Source organism: Antrostomus carolinensis, unplaced genomic scaffold (assembly GCF_000700745.2).
Source record: "Antrostomus carolinensis isolate BGI_N321 unplaced genomic scaffold, ASM70074v2 scaffold2742, whole genome shotgun sequence".
In the NCBI taxonomy this organism is placed as follows: Eukaryota; Metazoa; Chordata; class Aves; order Caprimulgiformes; family Caprimulgidae; genus Antrostomus; species Antrostomus carolinensis.
In genome coordinates this window covers 3,647-26,090 of record NW_010297382.1, presented here as the reverse complement: position 1 = coordinate 26,090, position 22,444 = coordinate 3,647, and positions in this window count along the sequence as shown.

Below are 22,444 nucleotides of genomic sequence, written 5' to 3'. Positions count from 1 at the left end.
AGGTGAGAAATGGAAGGTTGATGAGCTGTGTGTGACAGGATAATGTGGGTGCTTGAATATTTCTGGTTCAGTCACTCCATGAAAGAATGAACTCCTGTGCTGAAATGGAGTAAATGAGTGACCAAAGCTGACATATTGCGGACAGAGCAACTGAGAATGAGACCTGTATGTGAATCAAGAGTCCAACTAGCTTGCAAAAGCTGTACAGGAGAACTGAAAGATTTCTTCTGCCAGGAGCAGCAAAAAAGTTATATAGTGGACATTGCTGTGTGAGGAACAGGATGATCCCTCACTACATGGATGGAGAGATTTTGATTCATTCAGGATTTCAGTAAGGAGCTTCAGCCACCTGAGAGTGCTGGAGGATAGCAAAGGGCTGAAAATAAAGGGAGACCAGGGCAGAGATAGGCCTTTTTCCTTCTGGCATCAGAGTTCTACAATGGATTGTATTAGGTACCAAAAATATTCCATTAGCCTCCCAGATCCTGTTTCAATGTTTTTTTAAATTATTTTTCCCAAAGTAACTAGTAAAACATAGCTTTGGGTTCAGCATTAGGCTAAAAATGAGCTTAGCTGAATCTGCCTTTTGTTCAGTGATTTGCAAATTGGCTAAATGAAGGGACGAAGGTCCTCCACTCTAAAATTTTCCATGAGAACACCCCTGGATACTCACTATTCCTACAGTAAACTTAAAGAAGCAGTGCCACAGAAGAGAAGCATAGTTTCTTTAGAGCCTATTAAAGACTTAGCCTCTAGAAAACATAGCAAGGGCAGGATTCACTGTATTTGAGATTAACTGGCATCACTGTTCATGGTTTGGGCAACAAAATAATGCTCAGCATATAGCAATTAAGTTCAGTTCTAACTATAAGAATGCCAATAGAGGTACAGACCTTAAAATTCGATGCCAGGAGAGAGTGTATTTGAAAACTATTTCTGCTTAAAATTTAAAAAAAAAAAAAAAAATCTTAGGTAAGTACCCATGAAAGCAATGAAGGTAATTTTAAAAAATGTAATACTTGTGTCCTGCAGAGGGAGATGAATCTTCTGAAACAAGTGGACACAGAAGAGAATGAGCAGAAGGATAAAGGCAAAATTGTACGGGTTCCCTCTTTGAAAAGAAAAGCATCTGACAAAAGGAATACACTGCCAAAAGTGACAGAGATAAAGAGCACAATGCCACTGCCATCCTTACCCAGCCTGTCCTGGAGGGCCCCACTCGAAACTGTTTTCTCCCCTGTTGAAAAGTCTCCATCAACATTCCAACAATTCAGTGCTGGGGGAGTCCCAGAAGTACTGAGCAGCAACAAAACAGAAATGAAAGCTGGGAAGAGGCTCAGTGAGATTATCACTCCACCTACACCAAAGATGGTGGGTCCACGAGCTATATCTTTGGAAAGTCACAGTTCTTCAAGCTCTCATTTTTCTCCTGCTCCCATAAGCCAGCAACGCAGCAGCCGTTTGTCAGAATCATATGCCACAGGCCTTTTATCACCTCAGGAAAAAAGTACTAGAGGCTCCTCTTTTTCCAACCTGCAGACAAAACTAATGGCAACTCCACCTGAGCCTGGCCAAAGGTCACTAGATAAATCATCAAATTTACCACTGTCTAACTCCTCTTGGGAGAAATTAGAGAATACATCTTTGGTAAGTCCCAGGGATTCCTGGCTCTCTCCTCACAGAACTGCTGCCCTGTGCTAGTTAAAGTAAGGAAATACAGGAAGCTCTGTATGAAAGTCACAAAGGGCACCATACAACGGGCATTTCGGTGGATACACTCATGGATCGGAACAGCAGAAGCATTTTATCTGCCTTTGCAGCTGATATACTTTCCAAAAAGATTGTTGACTTAAGCAGCAGGGTATAGCTTAAAAGCATTTTTAATTTGCTCAGCTTTATAGCCTAGGTCTTGACAACTGTATTTGTTTCTACTTTTCTTTCCCAAACTAGAGGTTGTTCATGCTGCTTTAAGCAAAGCACTTAACAAGAGCTAAGAGATGCTCTCTCACAAAGAGGCAAGATTGCTGACTTACCCACACCCTCTAAGTGAGGTGGTGGTGCTTAGTGTCCACTGAGTTTGGAAGGCAGAAAGAGACAGGAATTACTGGCACCCTTGGCAAAGAGCTGACCTGGTGCAAGACTAGAACCAGCAACTCCTGTTTGCTCGCTCTGGCAGGAAATGCACTGTTAACTCGTGGACAGGTGAAAATTATTCCCTTCCCCTCTTGCACTTTGAGAGGAATGTGTTTGTCACATACCCAAGTGTGCCAGGAAAACACTATACATTGACGTAGCTCAGTATTATTGCAGGAGTTGTATGGATAACCTTAACAATTTAAGTTGTAAATTGTATTTAACAATATAAAAATAGTACTGATTAATTAATACACCATGACAGAGAAAATTCCATGAGCAAATTGTTCCAGAAGGACGTGTATTCTCTTCATTTAGGTAGTATATCAGAGATGTGACTGCAACCTGGAGAGGATTTCTAGCTGTGCTGTGAATGTAAAGGCTAGAGGCAGTAGAGATCAGTTTCTCTGTGTGGAATTTATCTAGAAAGACCTTCAGAAAGTATAACATATGTTTAAGGGCCATTTTAAAGTTAAACAGCAATGTTCTTGTGTGTCTCAGGTTTCTCCAAGTCTCCAGCACATGGAGGGATTACTAGAAAAGAGAGACCAGCTCCTTCCAGGAAGACAACAGGTAGAAACAAATGCCATCACTCTGGGTTAATTCATCTTTCCTTGAATTATAGTGCAGTTCTGGTCTGCCTTCTTAAGAACAAACCCTTGCTAAAGAGGAGCTCAGGACTGTGGGTTTAATTCAGTTACTTCTAAAATGCATGATGGATAGTCCACTGACTTTGACATTACCTGATCAAGTCCTTAAGAGAAAGAGGCAATGGAATTTTTGCCTGTCATGGGAATCATGCAGCACAGGGTCTGTCTACATTTGATTGATTTATGAACCAGAGCCTAGGCTGTATGAACATGTTAATGACGTTCCCCTAATTATACATACAGGTTTCAATGTATGAACTGAATTGAAAAAAAAAAATCAGTATTTAAAAAACAAACAAACAAACAAAAAACCACCCCAAGCTTCAAGACCCTGTATCAGCATGTGATTGTTTGTTGGCAGAGGAAGTCCTCACTCCCATGCTCCCAATGCTTATAATTTCTGACTGTGATAGTAGAGAATTAAGGTTTCTGTTTATCTTTGAAGAAGTGGTTTGTTTAATCCAGGGCTGAATGAAACTGAAATCTAAATTATCATCCTGGGAAAGAATATCACTTTGGGTCAGTAGGCTAATGATCATAACAGGGCAGGAAATTTTCTAATATTCACCACCAATCTGTAGACATCTGAGTGTTTGCTGAGATATTGCACATAAATGAGTTGTCTTGGATTGTTTGTTCCATAGAATATTTCCTCTGAAACTTTCAACTCTAAAGACCTCTTTAAAAAATTGAATCTGGTATGGACTCCAGCTTCTGGAAGAGAAATTTAGTTTTTCCTCTCTTCTGGATACACTGAATTTAGCCTGCTGTGATAATGAGCTTCCATATTACTAAACAAGAAAAACTATGACTTATCTTCCTCAGGACTTTTTCCTTCCTTTTCTGTGAATTACCGAATTGTCAACTTGATTAACTGGTATAACAAAATAAGAATATACACAAGTAATAGGATCTTTCATCCAGAAGTGTCTCATGGCCCTAGGCTAACCTTTCAGTGGCACATACGTGGGATAGGAAATAGCAGCTACTTTTGCAGTGTTCAGTAGCATTCCAGTGGGGTTAGTTTAGGAAATGAAGAAGAATCCAGGAGCCACATTACATTGAAACCACACACTTAACAAAACTAGAATGTGACCATCAGGCAAGGGCTGGTGTTCCAGCTGGGAAAAAAGTGGAGCTTTTAGTCACCAAAAATAGGCATGACTTTGATTACTCACCTTCTCTCAAAGATGTTGCTGACCACAACGTGATGTAGAGCTTGCTTGCACCAGGTTATGTCATTTGTTCAGTCCTGACTCACAGAGAGACCCTTCCTGAATCACTCACACCAGAAACTACAGCAGGTTTTGTTTTTCTAGGGGATAATCATGACTAAGAGAGCTTCTGTGATCATAATCTGGGCAGCTCCTGGCTTCCTGTGGAAGTTGCACATGAAAGATTTCACTACTCCAATAAAATACATAGCTAATAATCGGATTTTATTACCATTTCTATTCATGTAGCCAGGCTCAAGGTCTTGGAAATCTTTCTACGTAAAACTTGATGGATTAAAGCTTGATTTCTATAATGATGAAGAAGCAGCATCTAAGGTAACTTGGTTTTTTCATCTTTTTAGTAATCTCTGTGTTTACCTACGTAAAAATGCCTTTAAAAGAAAACAATTACATTTGCTTTGTTTTAGGGCTGGGGTAATCAGTTCTCTTTCAAATGTCAGCTGAGCAAAAAATTCAAAAATTGTTCAACTGATACCAACTGTAAGACAGACTAATAAGCTTTCAGAAATATTAACATATTCCTTAAAAGAAGTATTTTGTTCAAGAATTGCCTTCACAATATAATGCAGTAGTTCCTCTGTGCTTCTTCGTATTCAGTGATCCTAGTTATAAAGTTAGAAGCAGAAAAAAATAGTATGGGTGTCTGCAGGTTTTTATGGAATTGAATCCTAGCAGAAAGGACAGAGAAGACATTTTGTTTTCATTTCATTCTCCTTCAGAACGTACCCACACTCCTGTCCCTCAGCATTCCTGGCGCCAAATGCGAGAGACTGGTAAATTACATCAGGAAAGAGAATGCCTTCATGTTGCGGTAAGTCTTATGGAGAAGTGCACTAATGAAATCCTACGCAGCCCCCTGTACGATTGTATTTGCCTACAGTCACATAAGACTGTTTGGAGGTGTAACTGAAATGTCTCATAGTGCTTGCCCCACTTATAAGGACAGAAGACATAAGGCAAGACTAACTAGAATCCACCCTCTCCCATCCTTATTTACAGGCTGAGAGATGGGGCAGAGTATTTCTTCGCAGCACCTTCTCAGACGCTGATGGAGGACTGGCTGCAATCACTACAGAATAATATAGGTATGTTCTCACTTCTTCAATAATGAACTGTGTTTTTAGCAAGTGATGGTGAGAGAGAGAGCAGAGAATGAGAAGGCGTCCTTAGTCTGAGGCATTTGGAGCTGTCCTTTTTGCCCCTGTTATTCAGCAGCTCACAAGTCACCTGCCACCTTGCAGTATAATGACCTGGTAGGAGAATGCCCAGGTTGACTTGCAAAACAGCCTTTCACTGGTACTGCAGCCAGCATCAGGCTGTTCCCAGGGAGGGGCCTTGCTCAAGGTCTGTATTCATCCTTTTATTAAGGAGTTGTTTTGCATCTTGATCAACAGCTTTTCTTCTGAATCTAGATCTCTTTCTGGACACCTCGTTAGGCAGTGGCTTACTGGAAGGGAAGCCAGAGCATAATTATAACAATGATCATAGAATGGTTTGGGTTGGAAAGGACCTTAAAGATCATCCAGTTCCAACCCCCCTGCCATCAGCAGGGACACCACTAGACCAGATTGCTCAAAGCCTCATCCAACCTGGCCTTGAACACTTCCAGGGAGGAGCAGCCACAGTTTCTCTGGGCAACCTGTTCCAGTGTCTGACCACCCTCACAGTGAAGAAATTCTTCCTAATATCTAATCTAAACCTCCCCTCTTTCAGCTTAAACCCATTTCCCCTTGTTTTGTCATTAACTGCCCTTATGAAAAGTCCCTCCCCAGCCTTCCTGTAGCCCCTTCAGGTACTGGAAGGCCACTAGAAGATCTCCCCAGAGCCTTCTCTTTTCCAGGCTGAACAGCCCCAACTCTCTCAGCCTGTCCTTGCAGGAGAGGTGCTCCAGCCCTCGGATCATCCTCGTGGCCTCCTCTGGACTCTAACTGGTCCATGTCTTTCTTGTGTGGGGGGTATGTTTGGGGGTAGGATGTTCAGAGAAAATTGTTATGGACCCAGAAATGGCAAACTCTGCCCCTAACACTACTTCAGAAGATTTTTATTTGTGTTCTTTGACTCTGCAGGACACAGTAACAGATCACATTCCACAGTAATGGTGCCGCCTTTTGCTCCAAATACAGAGACCTCCCAGACAAGACTGTGGGACTTTCCAGACAGAGAGTCTGCTGAAAGACTGACCAGCAAAAGCTCACTCCTGAGGTAGGAGCTTTGTGCACAGGGCTGAACAGACGTCAGTGCTGTTTCTTTGTGCTTAGGTAGCAATCACCTGCAAAGAGATTGCCCTGAGGTCGAAAAGTCCCACTCCTCTGTCACTAATTCAGTAAAATACAGTATTCTAGAGTATGAACCTGTCTCAATTAATTTGTGACACTTATTAATTGCTACAGCCAGTTTTTAAAAATGAATCTCAGTATAGTCAGCCATATCCCGTCTGTGGTTGATGTCTTAAAATTGGGAGACTCAGGGGAATTATTGTATCACCTATTGTAGGCACCAAAGTTACTGGGAAAAGTATCTGATCTGAAGACTGGGTTACCTGTAAGCTCAATGGAGATAGACTTGTTCCAACAGATGAGGGAATCGGATGAGGAGTCTCCAATAGGTGCACTGGATTTTCCTCTGAACACTCTGTCCAGTAGGATCTGAAAGAAACCCAGCCTCCTAATTTTAGCAGCCAAACCAGTTTTCTAAAGTTGTCCTGTTTTAATAGTTTCCTCAAAGGATGTTTTGAGAATCAAACACAGGCATGTAAAACAGCCAGAGCCAAATTCAGAAATTTGTCCTGTAGTGTAAATCACTTTCTGTTGCATTTGGAGTCTGTAAAAATCTTACAGGCTATGATGTGAAATCCTAGTCCCTTGGCCTGGTAGGTTGTTGATGCTGAGCTAGATGCCTAACAAGTTCTTACATACACACAGAGACTTAAACTGCTCTAGATTGTACCTGATTTTCTGGTGATCCATGTTGTTGACAGGAGAACACCTTCCTTCAAAATCAAACCGGAGAGAGGGTCTGCAGAATTTTCCAGAGATTTTAAGGAAGATGAGACTGCAGTGACACAAGCCTCGATCACCACCCTAAGCCTAGAACAAAGTGGTGACAAACCAAAACTGCTTCCATCTCTATTGGAAGCAGGAAGAGAAAAATGACGTTTGCCTCAATGAATACCAGACTGTTCACCGTTATATCTTAATCCAGCCCTCTGGAAATGTATTGACATGTTTTAAGTTAATCGCTACCCTTGGAACTTATTTTAATTATGTATTAAATCTAGTAGAGCCATTAAATATAATTAAACAAGACTGCATCTGGTATATTTTTGTGTATATGGCGACTCTGGCATTCATCATATCACCTAAGTGATATCTACTCCAAATTACCTAATGGAAGAGCAGAGGGACCTTTGAGACAGACAGCTGAAGTGAAGTGACCCTGTGAGACAGAAATGGGGAGCACTGAGCAGAGCAAGAGGTGCAAGCTGTGAGTGAACAGCAGCAACCTGCAAGTAGCTTTGCAGATATCAACAGCTAAGATTTAAGACAGTTGGACAGTTTGTACACCACAGGAGCAGAAGTCTCAAAGGGAATGTTTGCTATATCATTCCTGTAGTGTTTTGTAGTCTCCACAATCTTTCATTTTTACAACACATGACCCAGCAATTCCCTGACTATTTGCCAATTTTTTCTGGATGAAGTTATGCATGAAAAAAAGTCCTGTAGTGTTACTCATTTTTAATGGAATCTAAAACTAAAATCATGCATGAACAGTCAGTCTTTCAGTGTAAAAGGAGAGGAAAAGCGGGATAGCAAGGAGAAAGTCTAGTCCCCAGACCACTGCTCTCAGAAAGACCAAAAATTAGGTTGATTAACAAAAAATCTATTGGGAAGCTGGATTGAGTGGGAATTATATAATAGTCTTTTGGGGAAATATGGGGGGGAAATTGTCCTATAGTATGTTATCTGTGTAAAGTTTCAACTTGTTCTCATTATACTATTGGCCTTTTTCATTCTTCTAAATTTCTGTAGCTGAACAGTGTGTCAGGTGCACACAAATGATCACATTTTTATCCCCACAGTGCACCCAGCAAAGTCCCAGCATGAGGCAATACAGATAACCATATCAGTAGGAGTCTGTTCTTTTTAGCAAGTAGTATAATGCTTAGTTTGAAAAGATACCACCTTGGGCTAAACACAGAAGTGTTGGTGGGATGGGACATCTGCAGGTCTGTAATTCAGTGTCTTACTCAAAGCCAAATAATCATCAACACTAGGTCAGATCAGACATGGGTTTGTCTAGACAAGCCTTAAAAACCCTCTGAGGATGGCAATTCCACAGTCTTTCTGGGTGTCTTGCTTAGTGCCGCTTTACTCTGAGTGGATTTATTCCTCAAGTTTTGTATGAACCTTCCAAGCCAGCACTTGTGCCCATTGTCCCCTGTTACATCATACACCATTATCAAAAAGAGCACGGACCCATCAGCTTTGTATCGGCACTTCAGCAGCTAAAGGTGCTATCATATCACCTTCTCTCTTGCCAGATTAAGCAAGCGCAACTCTACCAGTCTCCCCTCATATGCTGTGTGCCCCCAGACCCCTGATCATCTTGGTAGCCCTCCGCCACACCCATTACAGTCTCTCTGTTTCCTCCTTGAACTGGGCATCCCTAAACTGTTCACCATGTTACGTGTATGTCCTCGTCACTTCTGTCTAAAGGGGGTTACACTCCTGACATAGCCCATTATGTAGTTGGCTTGATTTGCGCGGCTTGCTCATACTGACCATGGCATCCACTGCAACTGCCAGGTGTCTTCAGCAGGGCTGCTACTCAGGAAGTTGCTGCTCAGCCTGTGCTGACACTGGGGCATATTCTGCACCTGCTGCTGAGTTTTGCACTTTTCCTTGTTCAACATCATGAGATTTCTATTGGTCCAATCCTCAGATTTTCTCAAAGTCCTTCTGGGTTGAAGATATGCCATTGTCATGTCAGCCACTCCCTGAGTATTTACCATTGTCCCTAAATGCTCTGAGGATGTGCTCTGCTGCGCTGTACAGCTCACTGATGAAGTTGTAGAACAATATTAGTCACAGTATTTACTCCGGGATACTCTATTTGTCACCAGCCAATGTCTAGAAGTCAAGCCATTAATTGTTACCATTGTAGAAGGCAGCTCAGCCAGTTTTCAAGCCATCTAACACTCTGTTTATCCAGCAAGACTTCCAAATGAGAATGCTCTTAGAGACAAGGGACAAGCCTTACAAAAACTGATGTCTATTACATCTATTTTTCTCCACATGACCAAATACACAGTCATTTCACCATGAAGGGTAATCACAGAGTCCAAGCCTGATGGCCCCTTAGTAAATCCGTGCTGAATGTTCCTGATTGTCCTTCATGTGCTTGGAATGAAGTCCAGGAGGACTTGCTGCATGATCTCACCAGTGCCTGTGGTGAGGCTGATTTGGCTTGTGTATAGTTTACCAGTGCCTTTTGTGGCTTCACATTAGACTGTGTCCCATCATGAGAGACCTCCTCCAGCCACCGTAATGCTTCATAGGTAACAGAGCAGCAGCCTGAGAGTCATACAGCCTGCTAGTGCAGCGCTTTACTGAACATCTAGCTTCTCTAAGTAGACCTTGACCTGCTGCTTCCTCAATGTTGGATCTCCCAACTCCTTCCCTAACCATGCTAGTACACACAGAGGCCTGGGAACAGGCTTTACCTATGAGTACTGAGGAGAAAAAGAAGAAAAAAAAAAGTATGGAATACTTCAGCCTTTTCCATATTGTCCATCACTAGGTTTTCTCCTCCATTTGTCTCCATAGGGGGAGACAGAGCAGAGAATCAGAAAAATCAGAATGAAAACTTGGGCCATAATGCTATGACATGTCTGGATGAAGTGGATAGTTATGTTGAACTCAATGTTTTCCTACAGGGGACTAGCCTTGGACAGGCATGCACACCCACATGTGCCTGCACATGCATGTACTTGTCTGAGGAGACACTCATGTTCCTAACTCACCATCCCAACAGCGATGCTGTATTACTAGTTCCTTTTCAGTGGTTAAGACTGAGGACCAGAGTGTAAAGATGAAGCTTCACACTAGGTCACTGACCTCAGTTAAAGAAGTTATAGAGCCTGACAGAATGGTGGAGAAACAGGTAAAATAAAAAAGTCTTTTAAAAGTTTTTTTACTTCTAAAAAAGAACATGGTCTGTGGGGATTTGTCTGGATAAAATGGTCTCATTCCTTTCACAACACTTTGTTGCGTTGGAAATTGGATGGCAAGTCAAGAGCTAGATACCAAGATAGAGGAATGATCATCTAATCACAACATAAGAAATTTCCAGGAAAGAGCTGTCACCATTTTCAGAAACTGCACTGTAACAATCCGGGTGGCCAGAGCTGCGGGCCTGTGAAACACTTCAGTCTTTAAATTGTTTGAGCTTGATATTGACAAATGAGAGGACTTAGATGCTGTCAGGTCTGTACCTCACTCCCAGGGATCATCAGTCACTCCAAATTGCATTACTGTGGTCTTAGATGAGATCAGACTAAGAATAACTGCAACCTGATCCCTCGTCTCCACAGATGAAAGATAATTGCACTTAATGTTTTGTCTCCTTTTAGGATGTTTTCATGATCTATTTTTGCCTTGAGGTGCTGACGTAAAGGACCCAGTGAATCGACTGTGCAGTTAGGGCAGCAACAGCGTAACAGAGGGGTTTTTTTGTAGTGCTCTGAATGGCACTTTGCAAAGTCACAGCTGTTGAACGTAAGCAGTAACCTGACTCAATGATCCAACAAAAAAAATCCCGTGGCAGCCACCTGAGCATCACTCCCAGGAAGAAGGTAAATAAAAGAGCAGTTATTTCCTAATTAAATGAACTTTTCAGGGTTTGCCAGATTCTTACAGGGAAGACATTCAACCTTTCAAAAGTGATTCACTCGTTAGAAATGCAAAATGTCATGGGATTAAATTAGTGAGTGTAAGCTTGGCTTTCTGTACCTGCCAACGTATCAGTGCCCTTTATGCTATTCCACGGTAAATCATTTTCAACAATAGAAAAAATAATGGAAATTATCATCAGGTCTGGGTGGGCTGTAATTTTGGTGGTTAGAAAGCATGACTTTACTAAGAAAAAGTCACATTTGCAAAATTATTTTTTGTAAAACTATAACTAGTCAGTTTTCAAAGGTAGTTTCTGCAATTGTTTCAGAGGGGTTGCATCTACCACTGTAATGGGCACATAAAGAGGTAAACAACAGGTTGCGCAGAGAAGCAACAGGGAACCTGTGGATGCTCCTCCCTGGAAGTGTTCAAGGCCAGGTTGGATGAGGCTTTGAGCAACCTGGTCTAGTGGAAGGTGTCCCTGCTGCTGGCAGGGGGGTTGGAACTGGATGAGCTTAAGGTCCCTTCCAATCCAAACCATTCTGTGATTCTATGATCTCTCTGCCATTTACCAGAGAGATGGGATGGGGAGGGCTTGGAAAAAGTAACTCATGGGATGGCAGCCTGTGTTACTGCAAATGTTAATCGGAGAATGAGCAGGGTTTGGGTTTCCAGGCATACACACCCACACATAAGCTGAGTGCAATAGGGGCAATTGCCTTCCTTAAGGTATTTTATATTGTAGTGTAGGTCTCTCAATGATTTTCCTAACAGGAGAGATGTAGTGACCTGCTGATCTCACCAGCAGGATTGCCCGGTCCTCGTGCTTTTACCAAGTCTGCCTTCCCAAAGCAGAAGCCTCATGTGCCATGTGATCCCAACTGAGGACTTCTCCATCCACCTCCACACAGCTCTTTTTTCCTCATCCCCCTACAGCGACATTTCAAGTCCCATGTCCTTACATGCACACCTAAGTCCTGGCACTGTGCAGTGCGCTGAGGAGGCAGCTTACGCAGCTCAAGCCATTGCTTCCCATGAGACGTAAGTTGCCGTTGCTCAGTAAAACTCTAATGCAGTATCTCTTGGAAGTGTGGCTCTTAAGCTGAGATGCACACGAGACATTTCAACATTGCTTATCCCAGAGCAGCTTTCCCAGCAGAAACCCCAAAGAGGCTGATAGTGGCAGACATGCAATTAGAGCTGGGCATGCATTTTTGTCCAGAGACCAAACACTCTCATGTCTGGAGGTCCATCCCCTGCAATGGGCTCATAGAGAGCAAGTTTCAGCTCTGATTCTGAATTTGCTTTTTTCACCAGTCAGGAAGAAGCAGAGAAGATCCAAAAGGGAAGGAAAGAGGTTCCTGGTGCACCTCAAAAGAACATGCCAACGAGACTGTTCACCTGAGATGCAGACTCAAGTCCTGCTACATCAGACTTAGCCCAGGCTCCTGAGGCTACTGAAGGAGTGATCAGATGAACCCTCCAGCATGGGGTAGGGCCTGTTTAGCCTGTTTATGCTTAAATACCTATCTACTAGTGCAACCATTTGGATTTTAGGCTCCAATTGTGAAGGTATGGTGGAATCATGAGGAATAATATCTTTTGTTTCCCTGCTTATCTCTGTTTCTGAGCCAAAGGAAAGCTACCGAGCACAAAGCTGAGGAGAAAAGGCATTTTTTTCCACCCAGGGCAGTGTGTTGGCAGGGGGATCTTCCCTGAGAAATGGAAGATAAAGCTTCAAGTCCTTAACTCCTCAGACAAGGACTTCAGCCTCGGTCCTTTTTTAGCCAGCTCGAAGCACAGTTCTTGATCTTTCCTTGCAGTCTTCACTTCTGCCTTGACTAATTTTCCAGTGGGAGGGAAGGAGAGCGCATAACACCAAGTTTAGGTAAATACTTTATGATCACATCCAGCATCTAGAGTTTAAATTTGTGTTCTGACTGATTCAGATCAGTCACTTGAATCCAACAAGGTGATCTAATCATTCCATTGTTTCTGGCAAGTCTGACTCTCTTATTTGTTGCACCTCTGCTGGAGCTGCTGCCTGTCATGAAAAAATACAGCAAATGAAAGTAATGGAAAACTGGTGAATTTTCCTTCATTGTTGATCTTTTTAATTGCTTTTCAAAAAAAAAAAAAAAGCAACAAAAAAACCCAACATTTTTTTTTTTAAAGTTGGGTATTTTAAACTCATCATTTAATTAGTAACAATAAGGTTCAGTGAAAGGCATTTAAATCAAATCACCAAGAGGCAAAATAAAGCTGTGCTTTGGCTGTGCCTCAGTACAGCTGCCTTCCTACCCTGCCTTGTGCCGTTCCACTGAGGAGGGTTTTATGACAGGAGGTAGATTTTTTCCCACTATTTTCCAGGATCTCATTGCCTTTGTAAACTAGAACATCTTCTTTCTCATTTTTCCACCCAATCTTGAAACCAGTAAATGCCCTACAAAGTGCTCAGCTGGCATCTAGCATAAGTAGCTGCCAATACAACTGGGAAAAATGTAGACTTGTGTTTAAGCACTTAAAGACTTTCATGGGTCTGGTGCTCCTTTGCAATACTTTATTTTTAATTAATATATTATTAAACAGTCAAAAGACACAAGCAAGCAATTTCTATAATGAGTAGCTAAAAGTTAGAAGAACAAACTTTTGGTTTGCGTTTGGCAGCAGATAGCAAGCTCTGTATTTGCAGGGGGTTTCCAGCAAAAAGTTCATCTGAGAGCAGTAATCTGGGGTGCATTTTGGATGAGGTTTTTCGCAGGCATGCATTCATCTTCAGTGGTTAAGCAAACATAAAGCCAGAACAGCAAGGACAGGTTTATAAGAATGCCATGTGGTTATTCACAGACACATTTTCATTACAAGATGCACAGAGACAGCATTCTCCTCACAGTGCCTCCTTTGGCTTTCATGCACTCTGCTCACTCAGCCATTCGACAGCATGTGGCACAAGGCCAGGCAAGACTGGGCACAAGGAACAAACATACAACCTTTGGGGAACAAACACACGACATTTCAGTGGGCCATTCCTTTAGACAACCTACAGGAAGCAAGGACCAAGGAGCAGACCTGAGCACAGGCCACTGCTCAGCCGTACGTCACTACAACTGCCCTCCATAGTGTTGTGGGTTTCGGACTGTACAAATTAGCTCTGAACCAGAGCTCAGGTGTGCTTTGGGGAACAGCATGTGCCAGCCACCACTTCCCAACAAGCTGCATGGATAAGACTGTGCCAGGTGTGGGTCCCTCCACCCTACAGAGTCCTCCAGCAGCCTCTGCCCTCAAAAATGCTCTCCAGGTCCTCCTGCCACACCGTCAGATCAGCAACATACTCCCTCAACATCATGCTACAAAAAAAGCCTCAAAAAACCCCCACAAAAAAAAACAAAAAAAAACAGCTCTGATGGGCAATGATACAGGTCTCACATAATTTCAGGTTCTGAAATGCAAATTATATCTTTTAAAAAACTATTATTGTTTAAGGCCACAGAGGTAGCACATGGGGCCTCAATAAAAAGCCTCAAAAAACCCCCACAAAAAAAAAAAACAAAACAGCTCTGATGGGCAATGATACAGGCCTCACGTAATTTCAGGTTCTGAAATGCAAATTATATTTTTTAAAAAACTATTATTGTTTAAGGCCATAGAGGTAGCACATGGGGCCTCAAGAAGATCAAGGGGCACATGCTTGTTTGTGCCTCTTGGCTGCAACATTAAACAGCAGTCCCCAACCCTACTCTGAGTGTTGGTACAACCCTGGGTGACAGTTCTTCTGGCAATGGGAGCGTCACACCACCTTCCTACCTCCTTCCCTAGCCCCATTCTCTCTATAATAGGGATTAACAGTCCCTCAGAAAAGCTATTCTCCATTGACTCTGGGTTACCTGAAAACCCATGGGGGTTTTTTGGCTCTTTCACATTTTAGTGGGCATTTCTGTTTGCATTAGCAGCACTATAGATCCATTGAACATGCCCCAGCTATCAGTCTGTGGAGCATTTAGAGACCAGATGTTCTCAGCACGGCTGAGCTGCCTCGCTGCTGGGCACGTGCTGCCAAGGTTCACAAGGGTTAGCGCTCGCTCACTGTAGCCCATGAACAAAACAGGGATATTTTTTTTTGCAGCAGCAGAGCATAACAATTAGGTAAATGAGGTAAAACAGTGTTCCTGTTTATGCTATGGGTGAGATTTAAATGAAGGGCAATTACATAACATCATTGATCATCTTGTCCCTGCTGTATCTGCATTGGGGGCTGCCCTGAAGCTCTGTTCCTGAAGGCTAAGTCTTCCATCTTCAGTTAGATATTGGTCAAAAGAAATTGCAGACTGTTGTGGTGAACATCAGTGTCCCTCACTTAACTGAGTCCTTCAACCATGTAGCAGAAAAGCTGCTATCAGCTGCTATGATTGGGACTCCCCACAAGCTGCTCCACCCCCAGCCCTCTCCTCCAGCTCAGCCCTTTGCACCTTCTGTGTAATAGCACAATGCTGGAGACATCAGGAATAATTTGATGGCCCACACACATCAATACAGTGAGGGCATGGAGATGGGAAGCACGATGGTGTCACTCACTCCTTGTCCATCCTTTCTGCTCCTGCTGCCCGGCCAAGGCAAGCAGGGGGTCAAACACCGACTGGCTGTGGGGCCAAGCACCAGAGCCCCAGTGAATTAGGGTGCACCTGGCCAGGAGACATGGGAGCAGGCAGCCTCTTCGCAGTCACGCTGGCATCACTTCCCGTTCTGTGCAGGTGGGTGATAGGAAGGGGTTTCTTTATAGGACCAGCCCGAGGAGCATGAAAACAACGCACACCCTGTGCACATGCCTGCACATGGCCGTGTGTGCTTGTATGTGCACACCCCGGCACCACTGCATTCTGTGCCAGGACGTGCTACTCTCCTACACGAAGGTCACAGATCCTGCTGGTAGGACTCTTTCTTCTGAGATAGCCCTCTGCTGCCATCTCACCTTTCAGCTGAAAATGGCTCTTTATTTTTTTTTATTGCAGCCAGTATTCGATTAGTTCTCATCTTCTCATGGTCTGAATTCAGTTGTACAGTTGCATTCCAGCTCTTAAGACTCCTCAGGTTTTGCATGGCATTCCTTAGCTCAGTAAATAAGCATCGTAAGAGGAATATTGCGGAAGCTTATTCCTTGTCATTGCTTGCAGTAGATGCAGGGTTCAGGCAATGAAGCCTCTTGTAAATGCTCCCCCCACCCCCCGAGCTTGAATACAGTCTGCATACACCCTTTTAGGCAGACCCTTGTTTCTCTTTCTTTGTCTAATTTTAGATTTCAAGTAAAACTAATCATAGATATCAAGTAAACTTCCAACACAGAAGAAATTTATAAGATTTTCCTTGGAGGTCCTAATTGAATATGCTGTGTTTGGATTAAATAAGCTAGAAGCAGGTCCAAATTCTTCAGTGCTAGGAAGTCTGGAAACTTGTCTGACTTCTGTGGAGCTCTGTGTTGTGTTGCTCAGCATCCTTCCCTACCATCTTTATAATATAGTGGAGGGCTATAAAGATGTTCCAGGCTCTTAGTTCAAGGCAAAGTCTCTCACTGCACCCCAAAGCAAATGAAAACCAGGCATCATTTTTCCAAATATTTTCCTCCAGCAAGGAGGTGTGATAAAGAATTTCCCTTTTTTATTTGTACTTTATTTTAGTGTAGCACCTATTAAAAATGCATTGCCTATGATGTTAGGGATAGAAGACTGTAAATGGAAAAAATCTCCTGGGTGTGAAAACACAATGGCTATGCACTCTGTTAGTGAGTTATGTTATCCTACATTAGGTTTACATACACAAGGAGCACCAGTTTATGTCTCAGTCATGATTATTAAATTAAATGTACTTGAGCCTATGGCAATTATGCCCCTCAACTTTCTGGTATCAAAAGCTTGTTTCAGGCTCTTGACATTTTAATGCATAAAGGCACTACCCATATAAATCAATAAAATCACTCATACCTTATGCACAACTTTTCCTCCAGCCAACGCTCAAAAGAACTGTACTCACTCTCTGCAGCTAATGTCCTCTCTCCTTGAAATGTAACTGCCCCCCTCATGGCAGTCTGGAGCAGCGTGTCTGTGCCAAACTCTTGCAGGGGAATGGAAAAAAGGAATAATTTCTAAATCAGCAAGGGGAATTGGCCAGACAGAATGCAATTGTCCACGTTGCAGTTTGGCCGTTGTTCACAGATATATATGACTCTTTGGCCTGACTTCAAAGCTGAGCCCACCAATTCAGTGCAAATTCTAGTTGCTCAGCCTATCTGAAAATCTGGACATTACTGAATGCAAATGGCCAGGACTTGGTTTGTAACAAAGCATTGAAAAGACACTGACAATGGGCTCAGGATTGAGGGGACAGGCACATATGAAGAACTATCACTATCACCACCACCATATTCTATAACATTGGGGAGATCCTGGAAGGTCTCTGCTAACCAGGACCCTAATTTCTTAACAAGTGAGACCAGTGTGAGGCCCTCGTGGTCTGAAAACTTGGGGGAAGGAGATTAAATAAACCCTTTTGAAAGCTAGGATCTTGAACAAGGCAAGATGAGAAATGTACAGGTTTCCTCAGTTTCCTGCAAATAGTGAACACTGTGATGTGTCGTAATGTGACTGTGATGTGTTGTAATGTGACTGTCGTAGCCTCCAGTGGGGAACAGTGCAAAAACCCAGCCTAGGGGTATCCAGCTCCAGAGTGGCTGGGGGGGGCAGCCCTGCCACTTCTTCTCCGTTCTACAGCGCTCCGGATTGCCTGGAGGAGCAGGTCTTTGTTATTGAGGATGTTGTATTTGCTCAGGTTCACAAGTTTGTCAAAATTTTCAGGGGAGTAGATTAGCCTAATGAGGTAATAGGGTGAGCAGTTGTTCTCCAGATTTACTTTGCCTTCTTCCATCTCTGAGTGAGAGCGCTTTACCCCTGCAGAGAAAGACAAAAGCCACCACAGTGAGCTGAATCTGGAGCACAGAACACATGGGGCTGGAGGGGACTGATCTACTTGGCAGAACCCACTGTTTAGAAACAGCCTCCAGGAAAGTCTACATGCCCCCCCCCGCCACCTTGAAAGAGCCATTCCTGGTCAGCTTTCACAGCTGCTCCTTCTTCCCCTTCCTGCTAAAGCTCAGACATGGAAGTCCCTCTGCAGGGCTGGCAGGAATCATTACCTTCCCCTCGTTCTGCCCCTGCAGACAGTTCTGGGCAGCGTGCCCCTGGGTCCACATCTTTTCCCAAACCTTGTAAGTTTGACTCTCAGACAAGCCACACACCTGAAACACCTTCCAAAATCCTTGATCAGACCAGTGATGAGAGCATTATCTGCCAGCTAGAGCAAGTGGACAACACAGTATACACAAGGAGGCTGTGTGATGGTAACCAGGCAGGATTGCCTGATGCAGAGTGCGGAGGTGCAGAGGGAATGAAGCATCCCACATTAGCCTCTCATCCTTCAGCTCCACTTCTCAGCCTTGGGTTAACCCAACCCCTTGGAGTTACCAACATCCATCCTCCCTGTTGGGTCAATCTTTTTGCCCTAAAGCAGGACACTCTAATCCCTTTGACCAGGCACCTCAGCAGCCTTGTATTTGTTCTTCTACAAATATTTAGAGTTACACTTTTTTTTCTCTCTCTCTTTTTTTACCCATCTTCTTGCAATCTGAACCTGAACTGGATTTTCCTGTACCTATTATCCCTGCTCACAATGGAACAACAGTAATAACAAAGAGGCAGTAAGATTACAACCCTGCTTCTCCTTCTGTACAGTAATTTTATTTTACAGATGTGAAATGATTGTCTGCGGGGCTACAGACTGCTGAGATACTCCCTATGGTGTCTACCAGAATCGCATGACAATGACACATGAACTTTGCTTCAGACATGACAGGATTTAGTCTAACTTAGTGGCTTCTGGGCAGCATGATCTCAGGGTGCTGGGCAAAGGCTGTCACTAGAAGCAGCTATATTCAAAATGTCCCAAGTTTTGCTTCATTGAGACTCCCACTATTCAGGGAGCCATATTATCTGTGCTATCCACCTCCAGATACAGCTGCATCTGTCTCAGGTACACAAAAGCACAGTCCATATTTGTGTTGTAATGGGCACTTCCCAAGCTAATTCTCTCTCTTTTCTAGAATTTAAATAGTTAAAAGCAGGAAAAATAAATACCCACATTCCACAAGGTGTCTCTCAGCCATCTAGAAATGAAAAGCTCCACTGTTAAACTTGAAATCCACACAAGAACGTTGCCAAGGTCCCTCCTCCCCCAACCACCCACATCAGTTGCTGGCTGTCAGCTTGACTGATGAATCACCGGCTGCTGCCAGACATGCAGGTGAGTGTCACAGCTCACAAATTTGGGCCTGGAGCGCTGAGAAGCTGCTCTGCATAATCTCATCCATCTTTCATTCAGAGAGACTCTAAAACACCCGCCCTGCTAGCCACTGCTCAATGGCCTTATCTCACAGCACATTGCCATTGGACCACCTCTAGCCTCCCCTCCACCTAACAAGCCTAGTTCCCTCCACTGGGTACCTCCTCTCTCCATCATAGAGTTTCTTAACATGATTTTGTTGTTGTGTATCTTACTGCACATATTTTCAAGCATAGTGAACATCATAGCAGAAAAGTAGCTTTACTGAACCTGTTTTGCTGCTGTTCATAACCTTCCCCAAACGTTCTCCCAGAGACATCCATTTTGCTGTGGTCCCAGAACCACAATATAATGTTGGGTGAGGGTGGAAGGAGAGTGAATGCTCTGCCTCACTGAGCATTAGCAAGGGAGATCAGACGTTCCGCATGGCCAGGTTAGCTCAAAAGGCAAGGCAGCGTGTGAGATACTTCAGGGTTCATTGCCGTAAGAGCTCCAGCACAGAGGAAGGGCAGCAGAGGCACCAACAGGATATTGCCTGTCTGATTTTTGCAGCATATCCCACAGCTGTTGGGAAGACCTAGTCTGTACTGAGGCACTCATTCTAACTTGGCCCTTGCTGCTTCATGCCTGCCTTCAAAGACAGCACCTGAGGGTAGATCCCACTGTCCAGGGTCTGCTGGGCCTCCACACAGAACCAACCCAACTGTGTATGTCCCCATAGCAAAGCCATGTCTGTTGTTGAATTCCCTGGAGAAAGGGAGGAGGGTATGGGCTGTGTTACCTGGGAAACTTGGGGTCCTGCTGTCTGTTAATCATGTGCGCAGGGCTGTCAAACTTGGGGGCAAAGCTCTTTAACAAGTACAGGACAGGGCCCTTCTCTGTGAGTAACACAGGCTATCCCTCTGCACACCACAGACTAACAGAGCTTTTCTGGCAGCTCTGTCTAATTCACTGTCTTTTATTAAAAGAAGTAACCTTCTTCTCCCAGGATGCTTGTACCAACACCATATAATGGCTAGGCCAAGGTAGGACGATCGGTAACTTTTACTCTTCTTACCCTTACACCAACTAAACATTGCATCCCCTCCACCTCCTACTATCTATTTTTCTGAACAAGTTCACAACAGAATTACTTGACCCAGCTGTTAGCAGCCATGTGCCTGTTCCTTCTGCTCTGACCCTTGGGCCACAAACGTCGTTCTTATTATTGCTGAAGAGATTAATTCTCTCCATCTAGATGGTGGTTGGCACAAAGGCATGAGAGTATGGGAGAAGCAATCATTGCCCAGCCTGCTTGCTTACTGCTAGGTCTTAAATTGACAGGGAGAAGGTGAGGGAAGAAGCAGTTGGCAGATGTTCTTGGTCTCTTCTAGATCAAGGAGGAATTCTAGCCCTATCTTTTCCCCGACACCTTACCATCGCAAGTGCTGCCTTCTCCAGTATGCCGTGCAGCGTGAGTTATGGCTCAAAGCCTTGTTCTGTCCTGCGTCTTACTCAACATCACAGAGTCTGCTGTGGTTTGCAAACCTGCCTCTTGAGCAGAATGTGGAGGCCAATCAGCAGAGGCATGGACCTGCCTCAGCTACCTCCATCATGTCATGGCTTACTGGATGAGAGATACAGTTACACTCTCTATATGGGGAACAAAATCCCAGTTTTGGTGAGAAGGTTAACACAACTAGGTTAACAGGAAAAGAGTTAACACCTTCTTCTCCTCTGCTGTGGTGGAAACTCATGTGCCACGCGCTGAATGCAGTAACTTAAACCTGGCTTGAGAGACAACTGGCCATTCTCATTCGTAGCCCAATGGAAGAGGCAAATGTCAGTGTATGACCATGATGGGTAGGAGACAGGATGATCTCACTCACACAAAGACTGTGCCCTTGCTTAAAATTATTGCTACAAAGGACAAGTATGATCCGTGCTGTGGAAAAACAAATGGCCTGAACTCAGCTAAAAAGCATAGTTTTATTGACTGAACTTACCAGGCTCCTTGAATTCCTTAAAGGTGTCATTCACCAGGGGGAAATGGATTACTATGGGTGCTCTTGGGTCCTCTGCATCCGAAAACACGTAACATTCCTTTGGGTTCTTCTCTTCTTCTTTACTTAGCTCCACTTTGGGGAATGGGATTTTTTGTATCTTGCAATATTTGTATGTCATCTCTAATTGCTGTGGACACAGAATGTCATTGCCTTAAAGCCAACACTAAGACAAGGATCAGGTTTACTGAAGTATCATAGAAATACCTTGACAATTTAATTCAGTCCCTAGAATCACTCTGCAATGAATGTGTAGTCCAAAGTAGCCCCAGAATAACCCTTCTTTCTGCCACCACTCACCACAAGTCAGAAGATGCTTCTTATCACCCTATAATGTTTTTTACGGCTAGAGGGAATGACCAAAAGCCACACTTAGAATTTTTCAGGAGGACGGAGCAGGAGAGATCAAGATCATGTCTCCAGCAACCAATTGTTATTGCAATTCCCTGAGAATCCTAGGAAGTGTATGCTGCAATCCAATACAAAGAAAAGAGCCTAACTGTTTCTACTGTGTTGGTCTTGAGGGAAGTGTCTTTCCTCCTCCAAGAGATGGTGACTATTTTGCTCTTCAGTGTATGCTCAAGACTTAGACAGCTGCTCACTTGGAAGTTTTAATAACACAAGCATCTGCATACTCTGTCCTGTTGGTCAATCCCCATTCCTCCTCACCACAAAAAAAACCACCCAGGTGGACCTGCAAAAGCCTTGAAAGGTGTGATTAAAACTATATGAGCATGGTACCTGCAATACAACCTGCGGTGATCAAGCCTCATTCAATCCTCTTCCTCAGAACAGCAACAAACTCCACTACTCACCTCACAAGCTAACCTTTCTAATGTGAGGAACACTTCCGTGCCTTTAGCAATTAGTCATTTTTTCAGCAACTGGTTATTGTGTAATTTCAGCATCAGATATGAATCTGGCTATTAAACCTCACTCCTTCACAAGCGGAGTTTTACCAGGGCTACAAGGAGCGGAGCATGTTTATCTCACCTTGAACACACTCCCCAAACCATAATCAAGTGAGATAATGACATCTACATTCCTCTCTGGCTTGAAAAGTGCTGCACCACTGGTGTTGATGAAATAGCCAACATCTATCAGGCAAA